At 41.4% G+C, this 12,818-nt stretch overlaps 1 non-coding gene across 1 annotated transcript; it reads left to right on the top strand.

Annotated features, from left to right (window-relative positions):
- Window positions 1-9,798: 9,798 nt before the first annotated feature.
- Window positions 9,799-9,905, top strand: LOC112082511. Its single transcript, XR_002897185.1, has one exon. It is a non-coding gene; the product is annotated as a small nucleolar RNA R71 (small nucleolar RNA).
- The last annotated feature ends 2,913 nt before the right edge of the window (window positions 9,906-12,818 follow it).

The following is a 12,818-nucleotide window of genomic DNA, read 5'->3' as shown; positions in this document are numbered from 1 at the left end:
CTTTGTGAAGGCTCGTCCCATCGGTATACAAAACGATGTGATATGCGCCTTCGGGTCGGTAGTGCCTTTGTAGAATGGGTTTCTGACTTTCCCAGGTTTGAGAATCCTAGCCTCTGTGATTTTTGTCGTGAACGGGGTTCTTTGGGTTTCCTCGATCATTCGATCAATCTCCGGCCCGGCACTTGTCGCGTTATGCACTTGAGATTTTATGGTGCATATCTCGGCCACTGTCCGAGCCATTGAGGCTCGCAACTCTTTGATCTCGAGGGTCTGCGCGCGGGTCGCTCTCCTAGGTTAGCGAGGTCGCTCCTGATTTTCTCTCCTCGGCTCGTCTTCGTACTCTGCCTGCTCGACCCATTGGAGATTTTCCTCTTCCTCGGTTGGGTTGTTGTCGCGAACCAGGTCGGTGACTTCGTCAGCCTGAATGCCATTTAGTGCCAAGGCGAGCTCCTCTTGACTTTTCCGCCAAGTCGAGCAATTTTGTTGCGAGTTCCTTGTTCCGTCGTTCTGCTGGGCGCCCACGTTGATCACGTCGTTCTCCTCTTCATCGCCTCGTCGCCTTGAATTCCGAAGAAGCGGGGGCAGTTCGGTCATGTTAACTCGAGTAGCTTTGGGAGTTTGTTCGCCGAGGGGACGAAACCTTGGCGGAGCCATGGGATTTCTTATGTCGCTACCTGAGACTCCTGAAGGTGTTGAGAAATTGAAGCGTCTCCTAACTCCATCTGTCGGATCAGAGATCCTGGCTCTCCAAGTTGGGTGCCGTCTTTTGGCCGTCTTTGCGTCAAGTCTCTCCGTAATCGCCTCGTTCCTGTTGTCCTGCTAGTTAATTTTCTTCATCAACGTGGCCATCATGTTTTGCATCTCCTCTTGGGCTTCGGTGGTCGTCGTTGTCGTGCTTGATGGTGGGGCGTCCTTCTCCGTGCAGTTGTTGTTGTCATCGTCTCCGGGTGCGTCGGTTGACATGTTCTTCGGATCTTTAGCTCTTGACGATGTTGAGTAAGAAAATTTTGATTCCCCAAAGATGGCGCCAAATTGTGTGAGCAAGCAAAATTTCGAACTAAACAATTGAAATGCGGATCTGAATAAGCAAGTAAAAATCGATTGGTTTGTAAAGTATGGCTAAAAACGCTGAGCTTTTGGGAACTCGACAGGGATCATAATCGGTTTTAACACTAGGGTAGATAGATTGGGATTGACGGATATTGATATATAGGATTCTAGAGCTAGAGTACGGCGGTATGACTATGTCACTGTCGTGATCATAACCAACTGTTTCTCGTAACTTTGACCAGTAGGTTTCCACTCTGGCCCTAGAAGGGAGAGAACGCAAGAGCTGCACAAGACTCGTCAATACTCACGATCTCGCTGCAGGTAGGTTTCCACTCCTACGGAAAAATCGTCTGTTTCATTCTAGAGCTGATACTTAATGAAAACTTTCGCAACACTAACTATCTAGATCAGATACTAGGTGATCAATCAAGCATACATGCAATAAGAACAAGAATAAACAGAGAACAAAGTTGAGATCCCAGATCTATAAACCTAGCTGTCTTAATCGATTATGAGAGCCCCTTTCGGGAACCCTAAGCCCAACTCGGGATCTAATCAGACATGGCTGAGGTCGACATCATCATTGGTTTTAATAAGAGTAATCAAAAACAGTAAAGAAAAGAGATGAAGAAAGCTTCTCTATTGAAGAACTCGGACTTAAACAATCTTCTACAAAAATCGCATAAAAACGGCTAAAAAAAAGGGTTTCTGTAAAGTATGAAGGTTGGTGTCTAAAAGCGACCTAAATGACAAGTATTTATAGTCTTCAATACTCCATGGTCTCTAGGGTTTCGGAATTGAGGCTGAGAATGACTTTGGGCTTCAGAAATATGGGCTTTAGTTCAGAGTTAGCCGGCCGCGGTCGGGAATGACGTGACCGCGGGAAATAGGTGGCTGGCCGCGGTCGGGAGGCTTGTGACCGCGGGGAATGGGCTGTTGGCCGCGGTCGCGTGACTTGCTGGCCGTCTTCGAGTGGCTCCGGGGCTAATGGAATATCTTGAGATCCAACCGTTGGAATACCTCCAAACCAAGTGCATTTGAAAGCTGGTTGATTCTTCTATAAGTTGTCCAATTTTGAGGGTGATCAGACGGTGAGAAGGTCTTCATCTCTCCATGAGAGTTCTGACGGTCTGCATTTATCCAAAAGAGTCTTTTTGTTCCATTTTGTGCCTCTTTATCCCAGATTACCTGAAAAGTCTTTTAAAATCCGGAAACATAGAAATCATTTGAAAACGTTTGAAAATGGAGTAAAAACACATGTAAAAGACATTAAAGTGATCCATAAAAATGGTCAAAATCCGGTGTTATCAGGTTTGCATGGATGTTTGGGCTGATCTTATGAAAGAGTATCTCCTGGAGGATAATTTGACAGCGGCAACATAGTACGAAATACAGAAGTTGATTTTTAGTCATGGTCAACATTCTAAGATAATAGATGTATGTGTTAATAATTGAATGATTTTATGAAAGATGATGATAAGCTGTAGGAATGTCGATTTTGCCAAAGACCAAGATACAGGCCGCAAAATTCTGGGCTTAAAAAGATACTGCACCAACGAATGTGGTATCTTCCTATAACTGATAGGTTAAAACGACTCTATCAATCTGAAAGAACAGCTGCATCGGTGAGAAAACATGCTGAACATACACAAGTAGATGGAGAAGTTACTCATCCGTCAGATGCAAAAGCGTGAAAACACTTCGATACGGTATACCCAGATTTTGCTAAGTTCAAACAGAATGTCTATCTCAGTATTTGCACTGACGGTTTTAGTCCATTCGGTTGTCTGGTAGGCTAAACCCTATAGGTTAGGGTTAGAGTGTTACGACGAATTTACGACGATTTCATTAAAAGCGTCGTAAATTCGTCGTAAAAGTCAATGCCTGGCTAAAGTCAATATTTGACAATTTGCTTAATTTGATTGTCCTTCAATTTTATACATTTGTAAGTAATAAAAAGTTTGGTATAGAGAATTGCGTTGGTAGGAGTGTCTTAGATACCATCAATTTCTTTGTAGAACCCTGATAACTAAGATTTTTCAGGTCTTAGATGGGTTATCAATCCCTTATGTCACTTGTAGTACAAAGGGTATCAATCCAAATGTGTGTTTGCTAGACACAAGTTTATGTGACAAGTTCTTAAGTCAAGCTGAATAAAAGATGAGTTTGGTGAAACCAGCAACAAGAAAGCATAAACAACGAACAAACAAGCAATGATTAATGAACTAAGCAAGCAAACAAAACAAGCAAACAAAACAAGATGATGATAAAGCAAATGATGAAAGATAAACCTCTAGATGTGATCATTGATTAGGGTGCTGTAGATATCAATTCATGATGCTAAGAACAATAATGCAATGCAAGTTACTCTTTAGTCTAGACTTCAAAAGCAGATTAATTCATTCCCATGACAATAATCCCTTTGCTAATCACTTAATCAAGTCTAACAACCATTAGATATAATCAAGCAATAAACAAGCATAATGCATCAGACCTAATAAGTGACCAAACAATCTCTCAGCCAAGAAGACTGAATCTTACACAGAAAGACATAGCAAGCAATCACATGATCTCAAACATTTCAACTTAGAACTCTAATATAGATTAATCCTCTCATGAAGGCATTAATCTCTACACTAATCCACTTTCAAACCAAATTCCCATTTGTGAAATATGAACTAATGAGCATTAAGAAACTGTTCTAATATGTCATTTATGCAATTAACAAACATTCCCATGGCATTAATGCATAAACCCTTAGTTAGCTTTCATTCAGGCATTTCATCAAACACCTTGTGGGTGGAGATTTGCCTAAGCTCTAGACCAGAGTGATGTGCAAAGATCTAGCATTAGGAACAGCTAACTAAGGAAATGAAATGAGAATCTAGTCCCTAAACATCATAAATCAAACATCTAAGCACCCTAATCTACACACCTAGAAGCTTAAAAGATGACTACTCACTAATCATGAAAAAACATATAATCTTTTGCAAGAGATGATGTTAATCATGATTAAAAGCAGAAATGAGATGATGAGATGATAAGAAACAGATTTGGAATGATCAAATCCTTCAGATATCTCTTAATCAAAAACGATTTTACACTAAAAAGGAAAGAAAACTAGAGAGAAAACTAAGTAGAAGATAAAATGTTTAGGGTTTTTTTCCAAAAAGCTATATATACTAAGTGTTATGGACCGGGTCAGCCCGGAACAAACCGGATCCTGACCCGGCTTTGATGGATAGTGGTGTGGTTTGCCACGGTCAGATGATGCTTGGCCAGACCGTGGCAAACTGATAGTGTCAAATTTCTTGGACAGATTCTTCATGATCAAGGTTGCCATGGCTTGATTTACACCATGTCTAGTGGCCGTGTCTCTTCTTTTCTGGGTTTGGGTGATGAACTTCTTAGATTGCCACGTTTTTGATCTGCACCGTGTCATGTTGGGCGTGGCAAGGTGTTGATGATTCGGTGATTGCCACGGCCAAACATCAGGCCGTGCTTCAAGACCATGTCAAATCCCGACCATGACATTATGGGCATGTCAAAGATCTTCATTGCTTGTCGTGGTCAGGTCCAAGGCCGTGCTTCAAGACCATGTCAAATCCCGAGAGTTGTCATATTATGCCACGGCCAAGCTCAGGCCGTGGCATTATCACCGTGTCAAATCATGACACTTAGCACCTTATCCACTCTTAGACGTCTTGCTGATATGTATGTCTCTCGCTTCCTTAACTGTCATCTCACGACTTTAAATCCAATGATTCGACCTGTTCTGGGACCGTGACTATATCATCTCCAACTTTAATGAAGGGTTCGGGTTCAGATGACGTCGGCAAGGGCTCCGTTCCACCGGTTATTTGAGGCGCATCGCGTAAGACCTGATCGGGCCGCCAGACATATGTTCCTTCTGATGGCAATATCTCCCAGTTCATGGTTACAAATCGTCTGATTCCAAGTGTTCCGGAAACTAGACTCATTCGTCTTGATTCTTGATGAATACACCGGAGGTTGAGTCGCATTGCAAGTCCTTCGTCCCACGGGATCAAAGTGAGGGTTTTGTCTGCACCAAACCATCTATCCGAGTTGCTGTACACAGGTGAGGGTTCCTCCATGATCCCAGCTCCAATTTGCTCCCAAAAGTCTCCAAATGACCTGAGAACACTCCAAAAATGCAGGACACTCTAGGACCTAATGCAATTCCTAACTAAAGACAAAAGCAAAGACAAATATATATATAAAACTACCTAAATGTATGCATGAGACTCAATATTTGGACAAAAATGCAATCCTAAACATGACAAAATATGAGTATATCAACTCCCCCACACTTGTCCTTTGCTTGTCCTCAAGCAAACAAGAACAAATAAGAGAGAGAGGTTGAATGCATGGGAGTTCATATTTCTTTAAAGAGAGATCATCATTAAAAGAATTCAAAGCTCATTGTTCAAGTTACCAATTCTAGACTGCAATGCAAACTGGTTTACTCATAAAAATTAGCCATACTTGTCACCAGATGAACCAAAATCAAGCACAAACCATCACAAGCATTCCTAACCTCAACCTTTTGACATTCATTTAAAGTTTCAAGTGGATCATGTTCAAGCAAATCAAGTGAATTCATTTGGCTTGGGACTGGGTTTTGAGACTAAAATGATCTCAATCAAGTAACTGGTATTCAATGCAAGGGGATCACTCAAAAATTAGTAGATTTTAGTAAAATGCTAAGGGTAAAAAGCAATGGATGCATACAAAGATAGAACTGCATCTACCCCACACCCAAAATTCTTTTCACACTCAACTTTAAACCTCTCAAGATTCTTTCTCTAGTCTACTCACCCCAAATGGCATTTTATCCTTGACACTCAATCAGCTCTCATCACTCTCTTCATTTCATCTCTTAGGGGAATGCTTTCTTTAACAACCACTTAGTGAGTTTCTTTTCTTTAACACACAAGCTCTTCTTTAATTCAGCCTTTTTTTGAATCTTTTCTCTTTTTTTTTTTCTTTTTATGAGACTCTTTTCATTTCAACACATGAGCTTTACATTTCAGCACACACTCACTTTCTTTCATTTAAGCATTCATTCCCCTAACCAATCCGGTTCTTTCCACTTTCATCACTCAGATTTTTTTCTTTTCAGCTCACACACTCAAAATCAATGCTCTCACTTTCACCTAAACCTAGACTAGCCCTTGATGTTGGACTAGTATCTACATGCAGTACTATCTTTGTCGCTCTAAACCCAACACTTTTTACCAAGTCTACTAGAAACAAGGCCTCACAAATCATGCACACAAGAAGGGTGTTTAGACTTCAAAGAAAGGTTTGGCTAAAGGCAGCTATTTGAGATGAGAGATCAGCTATTTGAGCTAGCAAGAGTGATAAAATGGGATAAGAAAGCTCAAATATGTATGTGGTACCCATGAATTCACAATGATATGCACAAACATGATAATTAGATGTCAAATTCAAGGGTTCTCACTTAAGCAAGGTTGAGGCTATTCACAACTTGATTCAGCTAGCACAAAAGTATTGAGACACCAGTTCAAAGCATGGTTCACACTTGATTTCATACAAGTTTTGCAATGCCTTAAGGGACCAAGCTTTTAAAATGATGCTCTCTCAAGAAAAAAAATCTATCATTACTCCCATTTGCATATGATGCAACCTATATGAAAATGCAAACTAGACTCAACCTAAAAATGTGAAATGCAACTAGAATGAACATTTTTGTGAAAATTTTTCTGATTTTTTTTTATTTGTTTTGGTTTTTATATGCACTTAGATGAGATGCATGATCAAATGAGACTCAAGATGCAAAAAAAAAGAAAATAAGAACAAAATAAACATGATTAGTAAACATGAAATCCCTCCCCCACACTTAAATAACACATTCCCTTGTGTTATAAAAGCATAAGAGAGAAGTGAAAGGCAAAAGCAAGAAAGATGCAAAATGAGAAATAAAGAACTAGATGCATATGTACAAGGGGTTTGGAGTGTTACCAGATTTTTTTTTGATGGAAGGAAGTAGTGGAATTGTGAATCTCAGGAGGCTAAACATCACTGGAAGTGTCCTAGTTTTGATGCTGCTCCTTGCACTGATATGAACGTGCTTGTAGTGAGGGCTGGAGCTCGTTTTTGTGCATTGTTCCTCTTGCCACCCCCTGTTGCCACGGTCTGGAAGCTCCTCTGGACAGCCCGTGGCATTCTTTTGTTCTTCCTCTAACACATTGCCACGACTTGGATGTGACCGTGGCAAAGAGACCATGGCAAAAGCCGAAGGTTCTGCTGCCTTAAAACATGTTGCCACGCCTTGAATCTACCCGTGACATTCCTCCTGTGGCAAAAGCCGAATGGTGGTCTATTCAAAATTCAACTTGCCACGGTTCAATTCTGAGCATGGCAATCTCCCCATGGCAATCACCGAAGTTTGGCATCCAAGAAAAAGCCTCATGCCACGCCTAGGTCAAGCAGTGATTCATGGTCGTGGCAAACTGTGAACTTAGCCAAATTTTGCATTTCCTTGCATCTTGTCCACCATTCCTTGAGGCCAAAGAACACCAGGTCATCTGTAACCTGAACACACTCCACAAGACACATCAAAACATCCTAAAAACACCAAAAGAAAGCATTAAAAAGAATATTTACAAATGATAAGCTTGGGGTGTCTCCCAAGAGCACTTTGTTTAAAGTCACTAAGTTTGACTTTGCAAAACCTGTTCTTAGTTGGGGTGAGGTGGAGTACTGATCCTTTTCAGCACTACAATGGTCCTGAGCAAGAAAGCTGAGTTGTGTTGCTGCCTTTTGGAACCATTAGACCCTTGTCCTCGAGATCCCATCTTGAGACCTTTGTCCACCAGCTCTTGAATACCATCTGGGTCTTTATCAAAGATGGCTTTTGTGAGACATCCCCTCACTTCAGCAAACAGACCTGGCTTCCCATTGCAATCCAGCTTATACTTCAGAGATCCATCATCATCAGCCCAAGGAGTCAGAGTAAAATCTTGAGAAGAAGGGTCAGGTTCAATGCTCTTGTCTTTTGTTGCTGAGCCATCACTCATGGTGTTCATCATCTTTAGATCATCAAGTGTAGGAGACCATGAGAGCAAGATGTCTTCTTCTCTGATCAGTGGCCCTCCATTCTCATACTTGTAACCATTGGAGTGAGGGTCTCTCTCCTTTTCCAAAGCTGAAAGAGATTGGGATCCACCTAGAATACCAGCAGTGCCCACATACTTCATCTCAAGTACCTTAGGGGGTTCTATCTCTTGAACAACTGATCCACAAAATTCAGCCAAAGGAGGTGTAACAGGGTAAAAGACATCCTTATCCACTTTTGAAAGCACCACTCTTTGAGTATCAAAGTCAATCATAGCACCAGTGGTGTTGAGAAATGAAGTTCCAAGCAATAAGGGGAGCTCTTTGGTCTTCTTCATCTTCATGATGATAAAATCAGTGGGAATTATGCATTCACCAACCTGTAGTGGATAATTTTCCAAAAACCCATATGGTTTCTTGGAGTAGGAATCTCCAAAGGTGATAGAAGAAGGGTATGAAGTTATAGACTTGACCTTTAGCTTCTCCATCATGTCCTTAGACATTATACTAACACTTGAGCCTGAATCACACAAAGCATTTTCCACTTTAAAGTTGCCAAGAGTGCAAGAGATGGTGAACTTCCCTGGGTTGCCTAGTTTTGGGAGGGAGGTGGGCTTCATCTGAGTTGATTCAGAGGGGGAGGCACTATCTGTTGGCATTGCTTGATCAGTTGGCAGCTCCTTTGTTTCAAGAGACTCTGAATCATTCCCTTTCTGAACAGAAAAAACTGAACCGGCTGCCCCCATACTTTCTTTCTCAATGTCCATGAAATCATCTATAATGGTGTCTTCATCCTCAAAAGTTTGTGCAGTCTCACTAGAAACTTGATCATTGGAGTAGATGGCATTGCAATAATCCTTAGGGTTTTGAACAGCTTTACCAAGAAGAGAGACTTGTGGTTCAGAAGTGCAGATGCCCTTGTTCTTTTTAATAGCCTTTAGTTCAGCGCCCAGTGTCTACAGGTCAGATACCATCTTTTGTTGTCCTAGTAAGAGCTGTTGGAGAACAACATTGAAATCAGGACTTTGTTGAACAGGTGCTGGGGCAAAACCAGGAGGTGGTGGCCTTTGTTGCTGGAAGCTGAGTTGGTTATTGAAGGTATTCCCTTGATTCTGAACCGCTGGTTGCTGAAAACCCTGTTGACCTTGGGAGTTACCTTGGTACTGATTCTGTTGGACAAAGCTTTAAGGAGTGTATATTTGGTCTTGGGGGTTGGCCACATTGTTGCTCCTATAGGACAAGTTCTGGTGTTTGTTGAAGTTGTTGTAACCATTGAACTTGTTTTGATTCCCAATGAAGTGCAACTCCTCTTGAGTGAGACCCTCTTCATTGATATTTGTGAAGCATCTCTTCTCCTCACTCACATAGTGTATAGGCTTTTGAGTGGCAGCTAGGGCTTTGTCAAGCTTTATATTCAACACTTTAAACTTCTCTTCCAGCCCTTGGTGTCTACCAGAATCTTCTCCTCTATAGCTTCTATCATAATCTTCCCCATAAGTGTCTTGGCTCATGGCTAAGTTCTCAACAAGTTCCATAGCTGCATTGATTTCTTTTGCCAAGAAATTTCCATTTGATGCTGTGTCCAACTGAATCCTGATCTTAGGAACAGCTCCTCTATACAAAGTGCTAAGGAGAGAGGCTTCTGAAAAGCCATGATGTGGACACTTGTTTGTGTAGCTTCTAAACCTGTCCAAAGCTTCTCCAAAGGTCTCATTAGAATGTTGAGTGAAGCTGGAAATCTGGTTCCTTAGCTTTGCAGTCCTTGAGCTTGAGACGAACTTGTATAGAAAGGCAATCTTGCATTGCTCCCATGTGTGGATGGATCCTCTTGGGAGGTTCTTTTCCCACTGATGTACCTTATCTCCAAGGCTGAATGGGAACAATCTCAGTTTGAAGCTGTCTTCAGATACCCCATTGATCTTAGTGAGATCACAAACTCTGTCAAACTGATCCAAATGCTCCAAGGGATCCTCCATAGGTAAGCCATGGAACTTCTGATTCTGAACCATATTGATCAAAGAGGCCTTCACCTCAAAGTTGTTGTTTTGGACAGGAGGTGGCCTAATTCTTGCTCCATAATGGTGTGCATAAGCTCGGTCATTCTCACCTACAAAGACTGGTTGAGGCTGATGACGTATCGGTGGGTTGGGTAAGGGTTGTGGCTGGTTAACTTGAGGTAGGTCTTGGTTCTGGTTACCATGAACGTGTCTCTGATTGACCTGAGCCTGTTGAGCTTGAATTCCAATCCCATTACCAGCTCTTTGAACCGTGATCAGCTTCTTGAGCCTGATGCTCATTCCCAACTTGCTGATCCATTCCTAACCTTTCCAAGTGAACAGCTCTTTCTCTTTGTCTTCTTGCTTGGCTTCTTGTGATCATAAACCTGAAAACAAAGACAGAACTTGAAAGGTGATCAGTAAAACAAAAGAAACTTGATCTCAAAAACTATATCAGAAACTAATGCTAACAATGCCCACACAATATGGCAACGGCGCCAATTGATAACTAAGATTTTTCAAGTCTTAGATGGGTTATCAATCCCTTATGTCACTTGTAGTACAAAGGGTATCAACCCAAATGTGTGTTTGCTAGACACTAGTTTATGTGACAAGTTCTTAAGTCAAGCTGAATAAAAGATGAGTTTGGTGAAACCAGCAACAAGAAAGCATAAACAAGGAACAAACAAGCAATGATTAATGAACTAAGCAAGCAAACAAAACAAGATGATGATAAAGCAAATGATGAAGATAAACCTCTAGATGTGATCATTGATTAGGGTGCTGTAGATATCAATTCATGATGCTAAGAACAATAATGCAATGCAAGTTAGTCTTTAGTCTAGACTTCAAAAGCAGATTAATTCATTCCCATGACAATAAAATCCCTTTGCTAATCACTTAATCAAGTCTAACAACCATTAGATATAATCAAGCAATCAACAAGCATAATGCATCAAGCCTAATAAGTGACCAAACAATCTCTCAACCAGGAAGACTGAATCTTACACAGAAAGACATAGCAAGCAATTACATGATCTCAAACATTTCAACTTAGAACTCTAATCTAGACTAATCCTCTCATGAAGGCATTAATCTCTACACTAATCCACTTTCAAACCAAATTCCCATTTGTGAAATATGAACTAATGAGCATTAAGAAACAGTTCTAATATGTCATTTATGCAATTAACAAACATTCCCATGGCATTAATGCATAAACCCTTAGTTAGCTTTCATTCAGGCATTTCATCAAACACCTTGTGGGTGGAGATTTGCCTAAGCTCTAGACCAGAGTGATGTGCAAAGATCTAGCATTAGAAACAGCTAACTAAGGAAATGAAATGAGAATCTAGTCCCTAAACATCATAAATTTAACATCTAAGCACCCTAATCTACACACCTAGAAGCTTAAAAGATGACTACTCACTAATCATGAAGAACACATATAATCTTTTGCAAGAGATGATGTTAATCATGATTAGAAGCAGAAATGAAATGATGAGATGATAAGAAACAGCTTTGGAATGATCAAATCCTTCAGATATCTCTTAATCAAAAACGTTTTTACACTAAAAAGGAAAGAAGACTAGAGAGAAAACTAAGTAGAAGATAAGATGTTTAGGGTTTTTTTTTTCCAAAAAACTATATATACTAAGTGTTATGGACCGGGTCAACCCGGAACAAACCGGATCCTGACCCGGCTTTGATGGATAGTGGTGTGGTTTGCCACGGTCAGATGATGCTTGGCCAGACCGTGGCAAACTGATAGTGTCAAATTTCTTGGACAGATTCTTCATGATCAAGGTTGCCATCGCTTGATTTACACCATGTCTAGTGGCCGTGTCTCTTCTTTTCTGGGTTTGGGTGATGAACTTCTTGGATTACCACGTTTTTGATCTGGACCGTGTCATGTTGGGCGTGGCAAGGTGTTGATGATTCGGTGATTGCCATGGCCAAACATCAGGCCGTGCTTCAAGACCTTGTCAAATCCCGACCATGACATTATGGGCGTGTCAAAGATCTTCATTGCTTGTCGTGGTCAAGTCCAAGGCCGTGCTTCAAGACCATGTAAAATCCCGAGAGTTTTCATATTATGCCACGGCCAAGCTCAGGCCGTGGCATTATCACCGTGTCAAATCATGACACTTAGCACCTTATCCACTCTTAGACGTCTGGCTGATATGTATGTCTCTCGACTTCTTTAACTGTCATCTCACGACTCGAAATCCAATGATTCGACCTGTTATGGGACCGTGACTCTATCATCTCCAACTTTGATGAAGGGTTCAGGTTCAGATGACGTCGGCAAGGGCTCCGTTCCACCGGTTCTTTGAGGTGCATCGCGTAAGACCTGATCGGGCCGCCAAACATGTGTTCCTTCTGATGGAAATATCTACCAGTTCACGGCTCCATATCGTCTGATTCCAAGTGTTCCGGAAACTAGACTCATTCCTATTGATTCTTTATGAAGACACCAGAGGTTGATTCGCATTGCAAGTCCTTCGTCCCACGCGATCAAAGTGAGGGTTTTGTCTGCACCAAACCATCTGTCCGAGTTTCTGTACACAGGTGAGGGTTCCTCCATGATCCCAGCTCCAAGTTGCTCCCAAAAGTCTCCAAATGACCTGAGAACACTCCAAAAATGCAGGACACTCTAGGACCTAATGC

This window comes from Eutrema salsugineum, unplaced genomic scaffold, assembly GCF_000478725.1.
Source record: "Eutrema salsugineum unplaced genomic scaffold, Eutsalg1_0 scaffold_1, whole genome shotgun sequence".
In the NCBI taxonomy this organism is placed as follows: domain Eukaryota; kingdom Viridiplantae; phylum Streptophyta; class Magnoliopsida; order Brassicales; family Brassicaceae; genus Eutrema; species Eutrema salsugineum.
Note: the sequence above shows the minus strand (reverse complement) of the source record. Positions and strands in the feature narration are given on the sequence as shown.